We start from the raw sequence: 10,544 nt of genomic DNA on the forward strand, positions 1-10,544 counted from the left end.
TGGCTTGATTCAGGGTGCAAACAATGTGGACAACAGACATCTGTAAGCTCAGCTTCGTCTAGGGGTGGCCTTTATCCACAGCCTGGCTCCTCCTCATAGCACTGAAGTGGCTAAAGCAACTTGAGAGGTGAGGTTTTACTCCCTCATTCTGCTAAGGCCGGAGGAAAAGAGAGGGTTTCTTTTTTCCAGAAGGTGCAGCAAAGGTCTCATTGGGTCTGACTGGGATATGTGCTAATCTCTGATAATTCCTGTGGCCGAGAGGCTAGCTATGCAAATTGACTCAGGTCAGTCAGGATTTACCTTTGTCAATTTCTTTCAAAACAACATTGGCAGAATGTGAGGGAAAAGGTGAAATCCACAGAAGGAAATCAAGGTACTATTGCTGCAGGAAGGGAATATGGATGCTGGCCAAGCAAACAACCTACTTTGACTCTCTGTATCCAGTCCCACAGGCTTAATGCAAGAGAAAAAATAAATAGAAAAACAAAAACCTTTCAAAGGGTTTAGCAGCCATATTCAATTTTTGTGAACTAAATCCAAACCCTAAAGCAAAATGTACAGTCAAGTCCTTTGCTCTAGAGTTAAAAATTTCTAGCAGGGCCTCCATTTAATAAATCACACAGTTGAGTGTTTTATTGGTAAATACTATTTTTTATTACAGTAGACATCAGATGTGTCATTCTTTCCTTTGGTCTAGGTGTATTTTCTCTTGCAGCAGTTCACAGTTTTATGATTTGGGAAATTGTGGTAAGGTCCATGAGTAGAGAATTATGCTTCCAGACACAGATCTATGCCTTAAATTGCTGACTGAGGTTTTCATCATTTTCTTTTTCTGCAGCAAATATTGCCAATTGGGAGGGAAAATAAATCACAGGTAACATGAAGATATTTTTATCTTTTTAGCAGTAGTATAAAAATTCCTTCCTAGGGAAAGATTGAAGATGTCAAAAAGAAGCATTGGTAAGCATGCACTAGGGGTACACACAAGCCCTAATGATACACAGGTCCCCAACAACCAGAAGAAGGAAACGATTTTTAAAACATGCGTAGAAGAAAGAGAATGAGTCAAACTCAGTGGAAGAAGAGGAGGCCTGAGAAAGGCGAGAAGAATTGGTCCAATGGGGATTTTATTTTTGCCTGGGAACAGAGTATACAACTAATGATATAATATTCCTTCTCCATATATCTTACCTCTCCATATATCATAAGTCTTTAGTACAATCAATATTGCCCCATAACACTTTTGTACAAAAAGATTTTAGGAATTCCAAGAAAAGTTGATGACTTCTTCACAGTTGATGCTGGGCAAAAAACAGAAGTTGCTATAAGGATCCTCCAATATCTAGCTTATGCATGCTATATTTTACCAGTTCTGAGATGTCACAGATTTAAGATGCACTTTTAATTTACATATGCAGATGAGAAAAAGTTGTTGATGCAACTCTGACAATGCTTTCTCATTACTTATAAATATTATATGATACCTATCAAGACCAACAGGTATGTTATACTGTACTGTATTATAATATTATGTTTAATGCAAGAGGTCTTTTAGACTAACACATATGTTTTATGATTTATCACTCATCTGAAAAGAAAAATACAAATAAAATTAATTGGTTTATGAATTTCTAAGATTTCTTCACATTTAGAGGTAGGCTTTTTTGAGTTACTTTGCAATGTGCTGTCAGTGACTGCGATATCCTCCAGAATGTGGCTGGCCATCATCGAGTATTTTGTGTCACAGTGTTTCTTATGAGTATACTACTATTGCCTCCAGGATTTTTTTCTAAACCCATTTTGTAAGATTTGTTTCTGGTGCTCTCTTGATGTTACCAGAAATTACCAACAGTGGCGCCAGGGATTTGAACCTCGCTTACGAGGTTTGGTGATCCATCTTCTGAGTATCGCCGGGATTTTGAATCGCGATGATCATCCCCTCCCTAGAGGAGCTGGACTCCCTCAAGTACAGTGACCTGCAGAACTTAACCAAGGGTCTGGGTCTCCGGGCCAACTTGCGGGCAGACAAGTTCTTAAAAGACTTGAAAGGCCACGTTAAACATGAGGCAAGAAAAGAAAATGAGAATGAGGATGAAAGTCAAACTTCTGCATCCTCTTGTGATGAGACTGAGATACAGATCAGCAACCAGGAACAAGCTGAGAGAGAGCCAACTGGCCATGTCACCAAAACAAGGAGAAGGCGCAGGACTGTCCTTGTGGACCCTGACTCGCAGAATCATGAAAAGCAGGAAAACGAGGATCTCAGAGCTACTGCAAATGTTCCTTCTCCACCAGATGAGCACCAAGGAGCTGAGAATGCTGTTTCCTCAGGTAACAAAGATTCAAAGGTACCTTCAAAAAAAAAGAAATCTGTCTACACAGATGAGTTATCCAAACCTGGAAAAAATAAAAGAACTGCAATCACTACTCCTACTCCAAACTTTAAGAAGCTTCATGAAGCTCATTTTAAGGAAATGGAGTCCATCGATCAATATATTGAGAGAAAAAAGAAACATTTTGAAGAACACAATTCCATGAATGATCTGAAGCAGCATCCCATCAATGAGGGAGGGGTCAGGACTCCAGTACCTCCAAGAGGAAGACTCTCTGTGGCTTCTATTCCCATCGGCCAATGACACTCGCAAGGCCGATCTTGTGGCCCTGCAAATCAGAGTACCTTGGGTCTGAAGGGGTCACTCAAGCGCTCTGCTATCTCTGCAGCTAAAACAGGTGTCAGGTTTTCAGCTGCTACTAAAGATAATGAGCATAAGCGTTCACTGACCAAGACTCCAGCCAGAAAGTCTGCACATGTGACTGTGTCTGGGGGCACCCCAAAAGTTATTACCCCATTCAAGTTGACAACTGAGGCAACGCAGACTCCAGTCTCCAATAAGAAACCAGTGTTTGATCTTAAAGCAAATTTGTCTCATCCCCTCAACTATGAACCACACAAAGGAAGGCTAAAACCATGGGGGCAATCTAAAGAAAATAATTACCTAAATCAACATGTCAACAGAATTAACTTCTGCAAGAAAACTTACAAACAATCCCATCTCCAGACAAAGGAAGAGCAACGGAAGAAACGCGAGCAAGAACGAAAGGAGAAGAAAGCAAAGGTTTTGGGAATGCGAAGGGGCCTCATTTTGGCTGAAGATTAATAATTTTTTAACATCTTGTAAATATTCCTGTATTCTGAACTTTTTCCTTTTGTAAATTTTTTTTTTGATGTCTTCCCCACTTTAGTCACGAGATCTTTTTCTGCTAACTGTTCATATTCTATGTAGTGTCTGTGTATGTAGTGTCCGTGGGTTCTTCATGTGCTACGATCTCTGAAAAGACATTATCACCTTAAAGCTCACATTCTTTGGGATGGTTTTTACTTAAGTCGTTACACAATTCAGGTTTCTAATGAGATACATCCTACAATTCTGTTCCTAGATTTTTAATGTCAAGTTCCCCCTGCTGGTTCTAATATTAACAGAACCGCAGTCTTCTGCTAGCCAATAGCATTTATCTAATGGCAGCTAGTTATACAAGCTTCAGGAGAATTTAAACAATAACAAGAATATGGTAAGCTGGGATAGAAAGGCCACCTCTTCAGTCTCTGTAGAATATAGTAACCTTTATGAAACGGGGCCATATGATTTGGTTATGACATCAATATTTTACCTAGGTGAAATTGTTTAGGCTTGTGCATCTTTGTTCAAATAGCCTCATGTAATTGCCATCTGTCACTCATTATATTTGCATAAATAAAACTCGACAACTGATTCTAACATTGCTTACTTGAAAACTACATAGTCCTATCGAAATGTGAGGATTAATGCTTTAATGCTTTTAGAGACAGTGTCTCACTATATTGCCCAGGCTGGTCTCAAACTCCACCAAATGTACTTCTTACTCATTTTATGGAAAAGACGAGGCTTTGCTTAGTATCATGTCCATGTTTCCTTCACCTCAGTGGAGCTTCTGAGTTTTATACTACTCAAGATTGTCATTAATAAAATTTTTTCTCATTGAAAAAAAAAAAAGAAATTACCAACAGAAGTGACCAACTCTCCTATTCCTTCTTCTAATGGTCTTCAAAGAATTTGTAACTAAAATGTTGAAATCTTACAGCTCTCTTATTCTCAAGCATAACAACCAAGCTGCTACACACCAAGTTATTTAACCAAGTTTTTAGTCAATGACAACTATATGATGGCCACCTGGTCAACAGCAATTTTAAGGTGCATTTATTGGAAAGCCTCCCAATTTAAGACATGCTGACTTGTTAAGAAATAAATGCAGTTATAAAATATCAGAGTTACAAAGGAACTTTAGGGATACATTCAATGCAATCTACTATTTGCATTTGAAACACTGGCACCAGAGAGATTGATTTATTTCCTAAATTCATATAGGTACTTGTAGAGCATTGTGACTGCAACTCAGACTCTTCTTCATCCATCCTACTCTTTATCTCACATAATCGTGCTTTTATCTATAGGTTCTCATGTGAGTCAGTCATTTTTTGGTGTTATTTTTTGTTTGAAACATGGATTATGTTCTGTGGCAGGAAATAGAGTTTGGGGACAATCCCGAATTGTTGGAGTCCATCGCTTTTTTCCTACCACAAATCTTTGTAATGGCTCTATCAGTTTAGAAGTATTATATAAATATCGTTTGTAATTATGGAATGTTTTGTTTAAAAATTATAAAGTGTGGGCCAGGTGCGGTGGCTTACATCTGTAATCCCAGCACTTTGGGAGGCCAAGGCGGGTGGATCATGAGGTCAGGAGATAAAGACCATCCTGGCTAACATGGTGAAACCCCGTCTCTACTAAAAAAATACAAAAAAATTAGGCGGGCTGTAGTTCCTGATACTCATGGGGCTGAGGCAGGAGAATAGCATGAACCCAGGAGGTAGAGCTTGCAGTGAGCCGAGATCGTGCCTCTGCACTCCAGCCTGGGCAACAAAGTGAGACTCCATCTCAAAAAAATTATAAAATGTGAAATTATCTGTATTGAATATCTCTGTCACACACACACTCTCTCTCTCTCTCGTGGGTATGTATGAAGATAAAGAAGTTAAGTATAAGTTAGGTGTTGAAAGAGAACCCAGAGAAAAATCATCTATAAAAGTCCATGAGAATCATTAATCTGAGCAGGGACTCTTTATGAAAAGTTAAGGGATGACAGGACCTCCTTCCCACACAGAGTTCAACACCTGGAACTCATTGTATCAGGTTCATAGGACAGGACCATACCCAAAAGAGGGCATAAAAACTTGGAACAAGTTTTCTCAAGGTGAACTATTTCAACTTCAGAAAAGTTTATTTTATAAGCCCGGTAAAACTGTTAGGACCTGCCCAGTAAACCTTAGAAGGATTAAACACTGAGAATATGGGACTCCTTTCTTCACCAAGGGTAATCAAAGACATAGAGAAGTTCTTTATTCTTTCCCTAGTTGTTTTACTGTTTTCCAGATAGCTAGAAGAAAGAGAGAAAAAAAATAAAATTCATTTTATAAAGCCACGTCTGCCTTTGTGCTACATTAATCCTTAATTAACACTGGGACAAAATTATCTCTTGGTTTAAAAACAAAAACACACTAGTATCTTTAATAAAAGTTTTAGAATTCAAATTAAATTCAGTGGGCTTATTGACTCTACCAGAGTACTTTGAAAAAATCTCTCCAGATAATTGCACTGTACAAATAACTATAACATCTTTTCATCCACTCATAACTTAATTCATCTGCAGGTTTAAGAGTAGTCAATTTTTGAATCCAGAGTGTAGACCATGTGATCCTTTTCTTAGTCTATTACTAATGATGGGTTTTTCCTTTCCCCGTGGAGAGAAAATACTGGCCAGGAGACAGGTGAGTTTGGTTCTTCTTGGATTCACTATTCATTTGTTTGTTTCATTTTCTTTCAATGCCTTCAAGATGTCCCAGCTTTAGTTAGCTTTACACAGAGCTCTGGGCTTAGAAAACAGTCTTCCCTTGGCTATACCTTCAGGTGGGGGATGAAGGCTGCTTCTGCCTTTGGATCTGGGAGACTGGGCTTAAATCTTCTCACAGACCAGTTAAGTCACTTCAAAAGAAAACTATTCTGGCAGGCTTATTCATGTTCATGGTAGAGATTTCATTTCATTAAACCCTAGACTTGACTTTCTCTCAGCAAGGTCAAGGAAAATGTTACTTGCAGCACTATTCCTTGACTTCACCAATGCCACCAATGTTTGATTTATGGCAGCTGTGCCTTTGTGAACCTCAAAAGGGCCTTGCTGAGGAATTTCTGCTTCCTCTGAAATTAAGGGGTGCAGACAAAGAGCTGGCTGACTGAGTGAGAAATGGAAACCTCTATCCATCATTTGAATAGTGACTGGGACTTCTGGGCCAAGGGAGGCTGCTCTTTTAAAATACCAAGGAGATTTTTATAACCTTGGTCTCTCGTGTGTGTGTGTGTGTATATGTGCACACATGTGCATATTGTAATGGGGCCTCAGTCTCAAGCCTGAGTTTTAAAAAAATATTAATTAGCTGGTTCTGAATTCTAACTCTAACTGGTCAAGAGAGAAATGAGAACAGTTGTGGGATATGGCATATGGTTCCAGGGACTTTGGATCCCAGATTTCAAGCCTATAATATATCTTTGAGGATATATTACCATGAGGCTTATAGAGCCAGTAATGTCTTCATATTAATTGTTAAATTTTAATTCTCACCAGAGGATTATCATACTTTCTCCCATTTTCCCAGTCTCTAAACTAATTTTCCTTGAGCTTTCAGATTTAGAAAAGCATACATTTCCCCTAAGGTTCTGGAAAGGAGTTACTGCGTGGACACACTGCCTGAGTTCTATCTGATCTTTTTCACTATGCCAAGAGCAGAGCTTTGCATAGATCAGCTCTTTAACGTGTGTCACATGATGTGTCCCTAAAAATCACTGTGCTGATCAGAATCACATAAGAAAAACCATAGGACTTGTGCAGTAAATGGGGTTAGAAGTAAAACAATCAAGAGCTTTATCAGTGACACATAAAAAACAGAGAATAGTGAATACAAATTGTAGCACAGTTTTATACATAATTAAATAGTAGAGACATAGACAAATACAAAAATAAATAGGGCACTTTGTCTTGAAAATGACATGAGGTTGGACTATGACAGTGGGCATCAGAAGGTAGATGCTTGTGAATAACTGAAAAGCTGGAAGGAGGATCAGCTGAGATCACATGGGAAATTATAATACCAGATGTGGATGGGTGTGGCTCGTAACACACACAGTGAACTGGGGTAGCTGAGTGATGTTGAGATGTGCATGTGTGCCTGTGTGTGTGTGTTTTGTGTATTCCTTTGCTGTGTGTGTTTAACTAGGTTCAGTTTCCACATTGGAACACATTCCTGTTTTCAAAACAAGTGTTCTAGCAGAATTGATTGTATGGGTAGAGTTAATCAAAGCAGCCGAACGTGAGAATGGTATTTTCTTTTCCACTTTGTCCCAATCTTTGCTTTAGTCAGTTAGAGATGCATTCTCTCAGCGGAGATATTTATCCTGTGGATGTCTCACTGGATTGTGCGTGTGCTGATATTATGCCCTTTATTTTTTTCCCCCTTCCTCCTCAGTCTACAATGTCAGAGATACTCCAGTGACCCAAAAGAAGGAGTACATGTAACCAAAGGAGATGACTGCCCATGGGTATAATTTGGGGAAAGCCAACCATCCTGCTTATTTAAGAATAGCAGTCCTGCTAGCCATCCACAGTAGCCTGAGTCACCACTATTGGGAAACAAGGGACTGTATTTTTTTGTAAGAAGAGATATGTGACACTGGAATTGGGTACATCAGTACTGCCCATAACACTTTCTAGAAATATCTACTGTAATGTATCTAGCAGTGTCAGCAGACCTTAATGACTAAGAAAAGGAATGGTAAATGTTCCTCTTTTTCTGTTTTTATAGTGTACTCTATATTTTGTTGGCTATAAAAATAATATATATCCAAAAGGGGAACCTTTTAGAGAGGTAGATAGAAGGGACAAAGCAAAATCATATCCATCCCCTCTGAAAACATTTTCGCGCATTTCCTTCCAGTCTAGGAGTAGTAGGTTTTGCTGGTAGAAGAAGAGAAGAAAATGGAGCTGGTTGTGTTACAACATTCCTTGCTGGTGTCTTTACTCTAGTATTGTCTTCATTCATGAATGTAATGTAAAGGCTAAATGAAAGCTTGGGACAGCTAAACACGTGGCAACTTCAAAATGACTCCTCCTGCTCTCTTGGCTGGTCTTCCTAGAAGAGCTTCACTGCCCATTATGACCCAAACTTTCCAACCAACCATTGACCTCAACTGGCTTTGAACATACTATTGTTTTAGCAACTCAACTCCCGGATTGTCTTCTTGGCTCTTAAATTCTGCTTGTGCATTGTACTCAGTTGTTGAATTTCCCTCTTGGCTTTAGGGACATGGCTTATACCAGCTTCCTGGCTTCTGGATTTAGTGTATGTGTAGACTTGGTTTTGGATCATGCCTTTGACCTGGGTGAGCTATCCAGCACCACAGTCATACTTACGAGCTACTTGATTGACTAAGCATGCCCAACATCCAGCCCCATTGTTAAGGGAGCAAGATTAGCTAATGGAATCCAGTTACCAGCGAGAATAGGCTTGCCTTGTGTACCGTAGCAAAGGTCCCTGAGCCACCCTCAAGATGACTTACACAACCTCCTAAGATTGTCACTACAGGGCTACTGACCATCAACATTCCTTGAAGACTTCTTCAGCTTCTGAATTTCATCTTAGCATCTTGGCTGACAATAGGAAAATATAGGGCATTTTTTTTTTTTTTTTTTTTTTTTTTTTGCTGTTTGGTGACTCCATCACTTTTGCAACAGTACTTTAATGCCCATTAACCAAATTACTTTGATTTCTTTGTTTAAATATGATGAAGACCAGTTCCTTTTGAGAGACCTGAGCCACAGAACACCTCCAAAGATGGACTAAATCAACTGGGAGCTCTGCTGATTCCTCTGCTATCTCAGCAGCCTCCTAGTCCCTAGATAGCGGCTGCCACTGTCTCCCCATCATTATGTCTTGTCTATATGCCATGTCTAGACAAGGCTGAGATAGACAGAGCTTTGCCTACTATGTCAGGACTTAGTTCAAATGGGAGGGTATTGAGGGCATTTTATCATCCAAACTTGGTAGAAACACTGCAGAGTGCTTTGATAAGTAGGCCACAATGGAAATAATAGTAGTGGTGATTATGAAATCTTGTGTTTGTTTACAGCTTCACAGAATACAAAATGCATTCACTTTGGTGATTGATTTTATGACTACCAAAACTCTGTACAGTAGGCAAAAAGGGATATGTTGCTTGGAGAGGTTAGGTATGTTGCCAGGGGGTGCACAGTTCAGGAGAGGGATCCAGTATTCTGAGTCAGGTCTTTTGATTCTTAGTCCAGGATACATTCTAATTTATCATCACTGTATATTGCCATAGGCTATCTAATCAGCCCTTAATGTCAGGTCAAAATCATAAACTGAGGACCAAGGCAATATATCTCTTTCAAATTAAACACTCAATACAGCACAGAGAATCCTGTGGTGTCTACATAATTATTTATAAACTGACTTATTCTTTTGTTTTTAAAAATCTCTTTTTTTTTTTTCCTAAGACAGATTTTTAAAAGTAGAAGGAATTAGAGAGATGTAGCTTCATCACCCCATGTTTTAGATGAAAAGATTGAGGCTCAAGAAATTTGAGTCATCCAATAAATGGGAAAGATGGCAAATTAACTGATTTTCTTAATTCCAGTCTGGCACTTTCCCCCACCGTAATCTGTTGAGACAGCAACTATCATCACTGCTTCGTCTTCTCTTACCTCCTCTACTCTTTCCATGTCACAGGCTTTAGTGTCATCTTAAAGTATCTGAGACCTCTCCAGGGCTGCTTCCTGGATTTATGCCCTAGACAAGCCTAGACATTTGGATAAAAGCCAAATAGGTGGTAAGTAACATTCTCATTTAGGATGTGCCTTGACTTCACCTGACAGCAAAGCCATGAGTTGGCAGCAAATGGAGGCATCCTGTGGAGCTGAGTAAAGCCCGGGTCTCTGCAGCAGAGAAGGGAGGGCTTGCACACTTGCCCCAGGCAGTTTCTGAGTGTGCATCGTTCTATTCCTGTCTCTCTGACCTGCTGCTTTGGACTAAAGTGGGTTATGGAGCTCTGGATTCTTTGGAACCAGAAATTATCAGAGAATGAAAGAGCATGGAGAGGCCTTGCCATTTTTATTACCTCTCTTCATCTGCTTCAGACAGTGCAGCACTTAAACTTTTAGATAACTTCAGAATCAGCAGAGAGATAGCAATTGCCGGTGGTACAATAGTTGATAACATTCATTAAGCAGGTAGGTGTATTGGCTTACTTACGCTGTCTAACTTAATTCTCCTAGAAACCTCTTCTCTTCTCAGGTGAGGCAACTGAAATTCAGCCAGGTAAGGTACTAGCTTAAGCCCTCATTCCTTGTGAAGGTCCATGTTGTCAAGATTTGTGCTGAAG

At 39.5% G+C, this 10,544-nt stretch overlaps 1 pseudogene; it reads left to right on the top strand.

Annotated features, from left to right (window-relative positions):
- Nucleotides 1–1,858: 1,858 nt before the first annotated feature.
- LOC103219460 (nucleolar and spindle-associated protein 1 pseudogene) lies at nucleotides 1,859–3,980 on the top strand (annotated as a pseudogene).
- Nucleotides 3,981–10,544: the final 6,564 nt, after the last annotated feature.

This window comes from Chlorocebus sabaeus, chromosome 12 (genome assembly GCF_047675955.1).
Source record: "Chlorocebus sabaeus isolate Y175 chromosome 12, mChlSab1.0.hap1, whole genome shotgun sequence".
Classification (NCBI taxonomy): Eukaryota; Metazoa; Chordata; class Mammalia; order Primates; family Cercopithecidae; genus Chlorocebus; species Chlorocebus sabaeus.